Genomic DNA, 14,475 nt, shown 5'->3' with positions numbered 1-14,475 from the left:
TCACAGATATTTTTACTGAATTATGTGCAGAAATAGTAAAAAAAACTGATTCTGGTGCCTAGTTGAAAACTAAAGGTAATTGTCATGTTCACCAGAGATCTAGCATTTGCGGATCGCTGGAAAAAAACAAATCTGCCACGTTAATGAACTACAGATCCCATCATGCACTTCACTCACACACCTGGCCCAGATTCCCCGTATTATTTATTTATTGTGAAAACACAAACAGCTGAAGCTATTTAGGACTAACCGAACAGACTAAAAACACGGCACACAAACATGCATGTGCACACACACAAGCAAGCAAGCAAACAAATATAAATATATTAAAAGTAATATGCCAGTGCATGCTATAATTTGTGATATAGTGTAAATTTACTGTGGACTTCTAAACTATCTCCCATATGAGAACAGTTTCTTTGACTGGTAAAAGAGATGGTCTCAAAATTAAAGATGAATGCACAGTAGGAGGCACAATGTCACTCATATATTAAATATTTAATAAACAGTTCATCTACATGTAGCTAAAGTACATGAAACAGAACTGCAACAGCAACTACAGATGCAGTGGCACAGTAATTCTGATGTAGCAAAAGGCAGGTGTATGATTCACATTTCAGAGTTTCTCAGCAGCAGAAGTCGTCATGGTTGGGTAAACTTAGAGTGCGGTAAATGGGAGAGTACAACAAATATTTTTTTTACAATCTAATTTGCTAAAATAAAAATAAAAAATAAAAATAAAAAAACGCCACAATGGTGTTATTAAGACTTTCAGAAAAAGGAAAAAATAGAGTGAGACTGATGACTGCAGCCAGAGGAGAGAATAACGTCAAATTTACTGTCCTGTCCCATAGATGCTGCATTGGAAACACCTCACATAAGTTGTAATTAATTTTTTGTAATTTGATGCAAAGATGATATAACACAATCATAAATGCATATAAATGTTTATAGGTTCTGATAAAATCTAAAAATTAAAAACCTTAAAAGATTTAAGCTTATAATGACTGTTAAGTGCGTGAAAAGGGTCCATTGTACAATTTTTTTTTAAAACATGGCTTAACTAATCAGAATCAAGGAATGAAACTATCAATTTCATAAAAATTGTTTTACTCTTATTCATTATTTATTTGAGCAATCTTAAAACACTAACAAGCTCATGCATTAAAGAAAATGCATGAATTATAAGGTGCAGCTTTTAAATATCAAAACAACAGGTGGCAAATGTTCCACGCTGAGGTCTGAATGCTAAGTTCAGAGGTCTATATTGATGAGGAAAGTCAGGGTGTCCACTGCCAAGGGAAAAAGTGTCTTAAATTAGGAGCACAGCTAAGTTATGTTGAGAACTAGAGCTTCAAAAACTAGCACCTGGGGTCAACAAAAGTGGCAGCACACAAATCAGTTGAGTTTAGGTCTCTTTTGAGATTTCCTACACCAATGTGACTCCATGCAGACAGCTTTCCCCAGTAGTGCTACTACTACAACCATTTTCCACATACTTTTGGCTTCCATGTTCCTTTTGGGAAAATTGAAGTTTATCTGAAACATGTGCAAAGCAGCACTGCCCTCAGGGACTTAAACGTCCCTGCATGTGAACCTGCGTGAAAGCTTTCCAAAAGTTGACATTTATGGATTAAGTGCTCATCAATTTTATCAGACACTTTCTCTTTCCTAAGTCGTAACATTTTATCTTTCTTACACATCATGGGGTACTTAAAAAGGACAAACCATGGCCTACTTATTTTCACAGGATCCAGCTTTTTGAATGTTTGTCACATCTTTCGATGCGCTTACAAAAGTTTAACACTCAAGTTAAGCACAGAAAATGAATGAAATCCATCAGGCTTTCTTGTGTGAACCTGGATCCCGTTTGCAAACTAATGAAGAATTCTCTTTTGGCTACAGAGGAAAACAATATTGTTTGTAAAGCCTGTCTTTATTACTGAAGGACACCACCTGCACAAGCGCATGAAGTGAAGCAAAGCGGAGGTGAACTAGAGGTGACCGAGCACATGCAAAGAAAAGCTAAACCTCAAACCTTGACAAACGTTAAGCTCCTCCATTCTCTGCATGAAGAATTCTGAAGGAACATACGTTTCACTGGGGGTATCATTAATGTAATACATTTCGCAACTGACATAATTGGCTAATCTTTTGCATGTTGCTTATACAAATACTGCAAAACTTTGATTTGAGCCATCTGAGTGAACAATGTACTAAAAAATCCACCCCAGAGTTCATTTGCAGTTTTTGCTCTATTTAGATTACGAAGATGTCATGGCAAACACTTATAGAGGAGATTAACAGCAATGAAAGCTTATGCACATGGTTCAGATGAAGTGCTGGGATTTGTCTAGATGAGAAAGCTTATGAATCTTATCATATAAACACATGGCTTGCCTGATTTTTGTATTAGATTATGATGCTACATACACGCTTTGTATTCATGTAGATTGCAGATATGTCATTTGTTGTACATTTACATAACAAATAACTTTTGTTGAACAAGGATGTGCAAACGGTGGCTGTGTTTAATGATGAGTTAAAATCTAATCTTTTTTTTGCTGGACATCTGCTGGGCCATTGCTTTGACTTTTAACTTGGTAAAATATTATATGGTTTCCACTAGTGTTGAATCAAAGAACTGAGAGGAAAGTCTGACGCAATTGACCTCAAGATTTCTATGAATGGAGTAGAATGATAAATGAGTCACTTTACTAAAACTTAATGTTCTTGGGTTGAAACCACACGCACAGCTGCCATCTGTCCCCTGCCTGAATGCAGCAGCAACTTCAGTGTAAAAATGGAGTTTGCTGAATTCTTCGGCTTGACATAAAAGGTGGCCACAAACAACTTTATTTTGGAATGCTCTCCCTTCCTGTTATTTAAGAAGGATGTGTTAAACTGAGCGTATGTTTACACGACAACAATGCACCAAAAACTTTTTACGTTTTTAAAGGTTTCACGTACAAATGACAACGTTGTCAAAATAATGTCCGTTCACACGTATCTGTGAAATCTACTAATAATGGTGCATGCCTGGCTACAAGTGTTGTACTTTATAAAGAAAGCTCAGGCATTTGTGCACACACACAGTCCTGTAGTTTGTATCGTTGTTTTAGTAATTCCCACACGTCTAAAGACTGAACATGTGTAGTTTACACGGAGTCTACATAGTTTACAATATCATTTTGAAAAACCTCCACCTTTAAACTTATTTTCAAAGCTTACATTTCGAAAAACTGAAATAGTGTTGTTGTGTATAATCTGCCAACTTGTTTTTCTCATGAAACGAAAGCAAATGAACAAACAAAAAAACTAACATAGTACTGGACATATTTTAAATTGTATTTATTTCAACTCTATACTGCATGCCCAATGAACTGGTATTATCTATTGTGCCTAGCTGGACAGGTGTTAGATGAGATTTGCACTTTAAAAGGTGCCATAACACATTTTACACTTAAAATTGTACATATTCATTTCACTTCGATGCACTAATTTATCTTGGATTGTTCATATTCACTGCACATATGCATTTGTAATTATGCTAATCTATCTTCATACTTCTGATAATTAATAGCAACCTGTACATATATCCATCTGTTGTAAATCTCTCATCATAGTTAATACAACCTGTATATATTGTTGATAGTACATATATATAAGTATTACCCATAGTTTTTCTATAACTGCACTTTATAACTTATACCTATTTCCTGCACTTGCTGCTATTGCACTCCTGGTTAGATTTAAAATGCATTTCGTTGTCTTGTACTTGTACATGCGTAATGACAATAATGTTGAATCTAATCTAATCTAATAAGTTAACCATATTTAACATGAACTAAGAATAAAAAATAAGATACAGTAGCACTTTATTTTAAAGTTTCCTTGTTACACATGTATGTTTAATCTACTTATTATAAAAATAACAATAAATTATGCATAACCAACAACAGTAGCACTTTATTTTATAATCCAATTTTATGCTTTCATATTATATGTAATTATCATAGTTTTCACAGAAACTAAAATATAGCTAGGGATAATAACCAAGTACTATCCCTAAACCTTCCCCTGAACCTATTTTTAACCCATGTTATGCCATATAACTCCATATAACTAATTTCTCATAGGCAAGTACACTGTAAATATACTTTAAGTACACATACTGTAAAAAAGTGCAACCATTCTAACCTTAGAGAGTACATGTAAAATAATATTACTTGGTACTTACATGTATAGCAAAGGGCACAGTAAAATAAAGTGTGACCTAAAATTGTTCTAAAGCAGACATGTCTAATGTAGGGCTTGCGGGTCAAAGTTGGCCCATTGTAACCTTTGATTTAGCCCACCTTCCTATCTGAGAAGAGGGTGAGAAGGATCAAGAGGGTTGGGGTGAACGCCTTTAAAAGAGATGGTCATTTATAATTCGATGTAACTTTTTTGTTTTATTTCTGAGCTCCAAACTGTATTTCATTATAAAATGTAAAAACATTGTGCTGTATTAGTCAATATAAACAAACGTTTTCTAGTTATTTTAAATATTATAAAATAAATTAGTAAATTACTCATCGCAACTCTATTCACCTTAGGCCTACTAGCCTCAATCAAGTTTAGTTTTTAGCCCTTCATAAGAAAAAGTTTGGGCACCTCTTTTCTAAAGCATTTATCAAGCAATTATCAGTATCTTTTAATAGATCATCTTAATCAGTTAATATTATTTAATGAAACTGAACAAACATGAGGCATGACAACAAATACGTGTACTTTTATATTAACAAATATTACTACACATTGTTACAAATGTGTTGACTATTCTTACTAGTACTTTTACAAGTACTAGTACTTGTACTAAATACTTTTTAGTAAAGTGTTACCAATAAAATTTCTGAGGAAGCAGTAGACAACAGGGTTCATACACATTTTTAATACTAAAATTCCATGAATTTTCCATGATTTTTCAAAGACTTTCAATTAAATTTTCATGACCTAATGTTTCATGCAATGTCTACATATGCGTGGTAAAAGAAAAACAATTTATGTTCAAATGTATTACAGCATATCGTTAAGCACCCAACAATCTATTTAGTTTCAATTTATATTTATATACATGTTAAATTGATTTAGATAATGCTTACACCACACTAATAATGTGAGAGTATGTGATTGGACAAGGACAGAAAAGAACTAAATAACCTCAATTCAAGTATACAGATATTGGTTTTTCATGACTTTTCAAAAACTTTTCCAGACCTGGAAAATGCCATGGCAAAATTCCATGACTTTTCCAGGTTTGCATGACTGTATGAACCCTGAAATAACTATATTGCAAATTGTATGCAGGAAGCGGCAGTTTCTAATAACTGAAAAATCCATTAATAAAATATACATACTGCATTGCTGTGTTTAAAAAAAAAATTACATACTGCATCCTTATGGTGCAACTGTCAATCAACACCATTCTATGGTCATTAAATTCATTACTACTCAGCCTACGTAGTCATTAACAATGCAAAATACACATTTAATTCACTTAACACAGTGTATCTTTTCTGGGCCTCATTCTTCAAAAGGAACTGCAGGCCAGGATAGACTTATGTCTAAAACATTGCAATCATAGTAATTACACAGTGCCTCTGGCCTAACCAAACTTACCCTCCTGTAATTAGGAGGGCCAGTCCCAAATGCACCGTGATAACATTCCTTCCTCGCACAGGACGCTCTTCTGCCCTGCAGACTATTTGGACTTAAATTCTGTTCACAATGTACACAAAGGTTCATTTACATGTGTTTTTTTCCCCGCCTGCATTTGTCTGTTTAATGCCACACCAACAGGTGGTCTGACAGAGTGACAGAGTGTGCAATCAATGGAGAGAAAAAAAAAAGCTGCTCATCATCTTCACCACGATGTTCTCTTGCCCACTGTCTATTATAACAGTGGTTCATTATTCTAAGGCAGTCTGAAAAAAGAAAACACTGACTGGTTTTATCGCAGGTGACATCTAATATCTTTCTCAAGACAGTTCTTGGACACTTTGATCAGAGGGAAGTGTGATTACAAAATGCCACGGGACGTGTTAAAAGAAGTCCACACAGGTGCAGGCAGTTTCTTTTTTTCTTTTTAAGGAGAGAGAGAGAGGAAGAGCGGGTGAGAAAGAAGAAAAAAAAACAGTCAGGGGTAGTAGGGTGTTGTCTGCTCTGTCAAAAACCCCTGAGAAGCAATTATTTTCCCTTATTCTTTTCTTGGAAAATGCTTTTCCTTTTTACTATAATACTGCTGTTTAAACTAGCAGAGTTAAACTTGTTCCTTAAAATCCCTTATTTTAATCTATTGTAGGGCTGGTCTGAACAGGACTGGAGTATTTTAGTTGTTTTGGAAAAAGATTAAGTCAAAAATGGAAATATTGGCCCATTAAGAAAACATTGCTCTATATTTCATCAGCATTTCAGCAGTAATGCTTTTTGATGAGACAAAACAGATGTCATTGCTACAATCTGGCATAAATATTAGTTCAATATTAATGGGTTAGAACTTAGTTCACTCAAAACATGAAAAATCTGTCAATGATTGCTCACACAAATTAGGATATCTTAGATCAAATCAGAGATTCTCCAAGTCCTCACAAAATGCCAGAAAACACCCTCGAAACTTACTACTTGCCTGCAGTGATTTACTTTGAATGTTTTCAACTTTAAGAATGCTTTTCTGTGTGTATAGAACAAAAATAATGACTTTAATCAACAGTTTCTTTTACTCCGTTTCAATATTTGTTTGTTAAGTGTGACGTCACATGAAGCGGCTTCTGGGTCCAAGCAACATATCAAACTGTATGGGGAGACTCAACGATTGGTAATAAATGTTTACAAAGCGATGTCATATTTTCAAAAATCATGATCGCAATGTATATATTCATGTCTAATATCAGATCCAGAAAAGGATTATTTTTTTATAAATTGTTAAAATATTGGTGTCTGTAATGCAGCAAGTCCAGAGACTGATATGTACACAATGATTTTGTATAAAAGTCACTGTGTGATATGACTAAAAACTAGTCAAACTTTTCTCAATTCAAATGAGCTGCCTGGATACCGTATTTCATACATCACTGATACGTCACGACTTATCAAGTGGATAGGGCATGTGTTCACGAGAGCGCTGTGCTGTTTATGCATGTCCCGTTTAGTTGTGTTGTTGACGTATTTCCTCGGCTGCTTCTGTCCTTAGTTTCAAAAAGAGGAAGCCACATGCAGGTTTCCAGGGTATGGTCTGATTTCACGTGGCTGCCATTTTAAACAGCGAAATCGAGACTGCGGTTGGAAGAAACCAGGAAGTATCACCTGAGTCACACAGGAATGCTGTGTACCTGGCTGTATATCTCATCAGCGAAGAGAAATCGACACAAATTTATACTTTCATCGCCTTCCGAGTGACTCAAAGGTCCGTTCTGAATGAATGGTGAAAATAAAAAGGGATATTAGACCTCATTTTCAGCTAAGGGAAATGGCACTAGTCAGCTAATGTTTTCTTTCCCAAACACACGTTTTAGATGCCATTCATCAAACTCAAGTTAATGAACCGATTCTTTCACTATATTAGACATGAATTTTGGTACTGAAATAAAAAAAGCGTCCATTTCCTGTTAACCTTTAAGCACTGTTGATGGCGTTCTTAAACAGCGCTGATATGCTATTGTGTTCACGTGGTCAACAGAAATGACTGTGATTGGCCATGAAGGTCATCAGTTCATCACACTTCACCGATGTTTACGGAGCACAAACACAGACAAGTGATCCGCTGATGAATCATCTGTTCTTCACAGCTTTAAATGCTCTAATGTCCGTCTATCTTGCACTTGGTGAAGAGCAGTGAGCTGATGACCTTCACAGCCAATCACAGTCATTTCTGTTGAACACTGGTAAACACTATGGTTAATCAACTGTGTTTATGAGAGCGGCGCTTAAATGTTAGCGGGAATTGGACGCTTCTAAAACTTCAGTACTGGGATAACACTTTTACAGACAACACGAGGGTGTGCTACAGAGGACTGCACTGTTGTTATTGTTGACGCGTGCGTTTTGATCAGCTGTGTTGTCGCGCGCGTACTGTAAAGCGGGGGGAGGGGGGTGGTTTGAGCGTGCTTACTCAACGTCGTGGGGGCACTTTTGATCATTATGGAAGGGCACTTTATATCCAAGACTAAAAAGGGCATGTGAACTGCACAGGTTGAGCCCTATGTGTGCACGTGCCTGCCAATGATTAATGGACTTTGGAATACTGCAATGATACTATGATGATATTACTGTACTTGAAATGATACTTTGGAGCTTTCCAAAGTAGGCGCATTACTGTTTATATAGGTTAAGAGAGCTTTCAGATTTTATGCAGACTTAATTTGTGTTCTGAAGATGAACGATGGTCTCTGGGGTTTGGAAACCTAAACAAATAATAAAAAATGTATATATACATATATTAAAATAAGTACATATTTTAAAAACATTGTTTAGCTCAGTGTTGTAAAACTGCATCTGCCTTCATCAAGTGACAGTGTTAAGTCTTTTTTTTTTGCAGTGTTCGTATTGTTTTGAAAATATGCCAGACTCCAGTTTTTTTAGCAATGTGGTTAAAGCCATCTTTGATGTTCTTGACCGTAAATTACACAATAGTGATGAAATGGGGTTGGGTGTTGTGATATTTACTGTACTGTTAGAGGTTAAGGAATGCTTTTCATCTGCCCATTTGGGCCTGGGGGATTCATTTAGGGAATGCTAGGAGTGCATTCAGAGTGGTCAAGTAATTTAGCTGTGAGCAAAGATTATTACAAGCTATGGCATGGTTTAAGTCCTGTGTGATTACCGTAATCGCCGTCTATGGCCACAGGGAAACTGTATGGAGATCTTTAGTAAAACCATTTTTCATTTATCTGTACTGGGATATAATTAAGCAGAACCACAATCCACAAACTGATCCCATTTAATGTTCATGAAAACTGTCAGCTCAGCTTTTGACACAGACAGTGACAGAAAAAGAAGACACTATATTTGAGCTCCTTAGAGCTACTGATGTCATTATTAGATGCTTTAGCGGAAAAAAAAAGATAAGAGAAAACCGACAGGAAGAAAGAAGGTTTGTTGATGTGTGCAAAACAGATGAGGCACAGCTTCAAAGCCCTGGGTGGAGTTTCATGTGTAATTTCCGCCCTAAAATGTTTATATTATTGTGATCTTAACAAGGTTTTAAAAAAAAAACATATTCCTCTTATGTCAAGCATCATTACCCATTATGATGAGAAGCCACGATAACACATGAAGATCTGATAACATTGAAACTCATTTGAACTATAGTTAAAGCTACTTAGCTAATGTTTTTATATTATTTATAACTTTGTTTATAACTATAATTTTTATTAAAATATATTTATAATTAAATCATTTTAATGAAAATAAAGTTAATTTCAATTTTTGTTCAACTCACAATGCATTATTACCAACTACAAAATTGTATTTATTAACACATTAGTAAATGTTAAACTATGATTAATGCTGTACAAGATTGTACATATTTAGTTAATGTTAATTGCGTTAACATTAAAAAATGGATGATTATTTGAAATTGTTATCAAACCTTCGTTTTGCAAAAGCATTGGAGCCATGCTTTGCACACATACAGTACAAAATAATCTGTTAATTAAAATAAACACACCACACTATGTACTAATAAAAATAGTCACATAAAATATACATTAGCTAATGTTATTCAAGCTTAACCTTATATTTCACATCAGCAAATGAATGTAAATGCATACATTGCAACTTTTAATTTTCCCTTATGTCTATGAGTTTTTACTTGCGTGTATAATGTTGTTTAAAACATTCTCATCTTCAAGTTATATTAATCCTTCAATTAATTTAGTAAACACACATGCAACAGTTTAAAGCTCAGATGACCACACCTGCTACACAGTGTAAAATAATGTTACCCCAGGGGTGTTTTCACTGCTGTGTGCTCTCTTATTTTCTGGAGAGCTCCACTTTGTCAAACTGACACAAGGTTTGTCTGCAGAATTTCATTTTAGTCAGAAAAGGTTGCTGTTAACATTAGACACACCTTAAAAAAAAGCATCTCTTTCTGATTAATTAGTACAATTGACTTAACACACTGAATAAGGCATCTGCTACATTTTCACTAATCAGTTTTTATTCTTTAAGGAAAGTCACATGCCAAATTAATTCTTCAGTTATAAGGAAAGATGCCAACAGTTATACGGAAAGAACAGGTTAGTATTAATAGTTCTTGGATGAATAAAATACAAAAAATAATTAATAATGCATGATTTTAGGGCTGCACAATATATTGCTTCAGCAACGATATCGCAATGTGATCATACACAATGGCCACATCACATGGATATGCAATGTTGAGGCTGGATCATAATTGATCATTTCGGATGTGTTTTTTAAGGCCTGTGACTGTGTAAGGATTTTAAAAGCATTCAGACATAAGAAATTGTGTTGGATTTAAAATTGAGTTTATTGAATTGGTTATAAAATGAAGACTATGCCTCCAAGTCTGAGGCCATGGTGCTCCACCGGAAAAAGGTGGTTTGCCATCTCTAGGTTGGAGGAAAGTCCTTACCCCAGGTGGAGGAGTTCAAGTATCTTGGGGTTTTGTTCACGAGTAAGGGAAGGATGGAACATGAGATTGACAGTCGAATCGGTGCAGCGGCAGCAGTAATGCTGTCGATGTACTGGTTCATTGTGGTAAAGAAGGAGCTAGGCCGAAAGGCAAAGCTCTCGATTTGCCAGTCAATCTCGATTTTCCTACTCTCAAGTATGGTGGTGAGCTTTGGGTCATGACCCGAAAAGACAAGATCTTGGATACGAGCAGCCGAAACGAGTTTCCTTCGCAGGGTGGCAGGGCGCACCCTATTAGACAGGATGAGGAGTTCTGTCATCTGGGAGGAGCTCGGAGTAGAGCCACTGGTCCTCCACATCAAGAGAAGTCAGCTTAGGAGCTCGGGCATCTGTTTCGGATGCCTCCAGGATGCCTACCTGGGGAGATGTCCAGGCATGTCCCACCCGGAGGAGGCCTCAGGGAAGACCCAGGACATGCTGGAGGGACTATGTCTTTGGCCTGGGAACGCCTCGGGATTTCCCCGGAGGAGCTGGACGAAGTGTCAGGGGAGAAGGAAGTCTGGAGATCTCTCCTAAGATTGCTGCCCCTGTGACCTGGCCCCGGATGAGTGGATGAAAATGACATGACATGACGAAGACTAAGCAGTATTATTTTACATTTGAATATTCAGTTATTGTATACCTAAATATAGTTAGACTCCTTGGGAAAAAAAAAAAAAAACGCTGTTTATTAAATTTGTAGAATTTTCTTTATAAAATAAATCTAAGCATGTAGATTGTTTGTTATATTCTACACACTCCCCTACAGAATCATACACAATTAATCTTAAATTATAAATTCTTTTCAAACAGTTATTTAACTCATCTAGTGAATCTAGCATTTATATCACAATATATATATATATATATATATATATATATATATATATATATATATATATATATATATATATATATATATATATATATATCGAAGAATAAATGAACATCGCAATGTTAGATTTGTCCAATATCGTGCAGCACTACATGATTTTACAAATCTAAAAATGTGTCTGCCACACATCTGTAAACACCTTTACAATTTTTCATAAAACTCAAGTGCATTTAGTTAAGCATAGGGTTACTTTTGCTGGAATGCATATGGTTAGAGGTGCTATTTATATTTACTTGGTGTGACAAAGCAAGTGGCATAACAGTGTGAGGTTGGCAGAGCTCTTGATGACTAATTCTCATATCTACTTGTGTGGTACGAGCTGCAAACCCTCGTTCAATTCAGGCTTTTGGGGAAGATCGGTTTGAAGATGGCACGCATGTAGCTGTAGTCTTACTAAGATTTAACAGTTTTTCCTTTCAGTTGTTGAAAAGTTTTGCTTTCAGATGACAAAGTTGGCAAAAAAATCCTATTCATCAATCAAAAAACAAAAAACAAAACAATATTGAACTGTGTATGCTGGGCCAGTAGTTGGCGATGTCACCTTGTAAACAAACTATATGGGCTCTATTTTAGCGATCTACATGCATGTTCTAAATAGCATGAGCCAGGTGCACTTATGGCATGTCTGTATCAGAATTTTTGTTATTTTAAGTATAGAAAAATGTCTTAAAAGATGTTCCTTATTCCCTTAATGAGCTATATGAGTGCTTTGTGCAAAACATGCATTAAACCAATAATTTTTTAAGTGTGAGTTTTGGGCATGCCAATTGAATTCTCAATTTATATGGTGCTATATATATATATAGAGCAAATCTGTTTTATCCATCTATAGGCGAACATCACTAATGCACTCTTTAAATAATAAAAAAATATATTGATAAAAACATGCCAATAATTTTAAACCTACTTTTAGTCTCTGTCTATTTCAGCAGCGCACTAACAATGCACCTTAACACACCTCCTTTTTAGACCAGCACATCCATGAAAGCACAAATGGGTGCAAATGCATTTGCTATCGAAACAGAATGGTGCTTGATGTGAAAACGATACTGAGCTGAAACTTGCAAAAACAAAACAATTGTGCCATGCCCTGAATGTATGAAAAGGTCCCATACTGTATGTCTATGCATGCCTGCTATCATTGTTTGTGTTATCTATTAATATTTACATTGTTGAAGTTTAGACACTAATGACAATATGTCTAAAACCAGCCTGATCTTACGAGGAAACTTAAGTATTTTACGTTTTGTCAGTTTAGTGGCTAATTCGTACAAATTTCTACGAGTTCAGTTGTACGAAAATATACGATTTTAAAATGGAGGCGTGGCACCCAACCCCACCCCTAACCCCAACCGTCATTGGGTGATAAGCAAATTGTACTAAATTGTACGAATTAGATTGTACGAATTCATAAGAATTAGCCACTTAATCAAAAAGTTATGAATTGCTGTGAGATTGTGTTTCTAAAATAATTATAATTTGGTGACATTAACTAATTTTCAAAAGTTTCAAAAGCATTTTCAGGCACCCAACTCCCCATTGTCATGTAAATAAATGGCTAAAACCCATAAACTTTTTCAGTTTTTTGCTAAATATTAGGTATGTGTAACACTAAAAGAGCAGAAATATTTCTTTTGTCTTTCTTTAAACTGAAATTATAAATAGAAATTATTCTTTGATAAATGGAAAGATAGATTTTGACATTGGTGTCGCATTCATAATTTTAATTCCTTTAATATTTGGTTTATACCTCTAGTTAACAAACAAAAATATATAGAGATATTTAAAACAAAAAGCAAACAAAATTGCACATTAAATAATAAGGGCTAAATGTGCAAATGAAATTTTTTGGTAGAAACCTAAAATTGATTTGATTGCTGGAACATTTTTTTCGCCATTTTATTCATTATATATGTATAGAAATGATCAATCATGTACCATACTGCAACCATCTATATCCCAAACCGTCTGCAAACATCTTACATGAATTTAAAAGAGAGAGAAAAAAATTGCATTTGTCTGCGTAAGTGCTTGCAAATGTGGTAACATTTTATTGGAAGCTAAATACAGATAATAATTTCAGTGGTCAAAAACAATTTAACAAATGAAAGACCTGTTAAAGATTGATTCTTAGCTTGGTAATTAAAGGTTACGGGGACAAAAATAAACAGTAGAGAAACAAGGTTATGATTAAACCTTTGAAAAGCATGATAGGCCTAAGAAGGAAGACAAGTTTGCCCTATATTTAAGACCGGGTCCATTACTTCATTCAACTTGGCTTCTTCTTTAGAGTGAAAATCACTTTCAAATGAATAAATAAGACGCAGCAGTTGTGATGATGATTAAGAGCTATATGGCAGAATATGAGTTTGAATAAATGTAGCATGGTGGGATTCTGTTGAAGGAATTAATAACTTCATTAGCATTAGCATGGCTAATGGGTAAACCAGGCTAAACCTCAATGACCACAACCACAGCTTTACCACTACCTCCAACTGAAAAAGACAAAATATTGAGTCGATGAGAGTTATAACTGTAAAAGCAATAACTTTATGATGAGCAGTACTGTATGAGATAAGATCTTGTTACTAATACATATTTCTTTAGAACTTCAATTTCTATTGATTTGTTTAAATATTAATGTATATGATTCAGTAGCCTGAGTAAAACAACAACAATTTAGTGAAATTCATTACACATTCAGTGTAATAACTGTTTAACAAACTGTACAATAAATGATTAAACAGATGTAAATTGTACTAGTTACATTTTCATCACTAACACAGCGCAGGAACATTCTCGAGTATGTCTACGTGTCCTGAAGGGTTTTCCTGTTGATTGGTTATCATAAACATTGTCCATTAGTTGTTGTTTGTCACATCTAGTCATGATGTAAACATAAG

At 35.0% G+C, this 14,475-nt stretch overlaps 1 protein-coding gene and 1 long non-coding RNA gene across 18 annotated transcripts in view; one reads left to right on the top strand and one right to left on the bottom strand.

Annotated features, from left to right (window-relative positions):
• LOC147844083 (uncharacterized) overlaps positions 1 to 14,475 on the top strand; it is a 209,768-nt gene that overhangs the window by 35,690 nt on the left and 159,603 nt on the right. The window lies entirely within an intron of this gene.
• cfap299 (cilia and flagella associated protein 299) overlaps positions 1 to 14,475 on the bottom strand; it is a 101,416-nt gene that overhangs the window by 22,263 nt on the left and 64,678 nt on the right. The gene's annotated exons all lie outside the window — the stretch shown is intronic.

Source organism: Danio rerio, chromosome 5, assembly GCF_052040795.2.
Source record: "Danio rerio strain M-AB ecotype USA chromosome 5, GRCz13ab, whole genome shotgun sequence".
Taxonomy (NCBI): Eukaryota; Metazoa; Chordata; class Actinopteri; order Cypriniformes; family Danionidae; genus Danio; species Danio rerio.
This window is presented reverse-complemented; position numbering and strand designations above follow the sequence as displayed.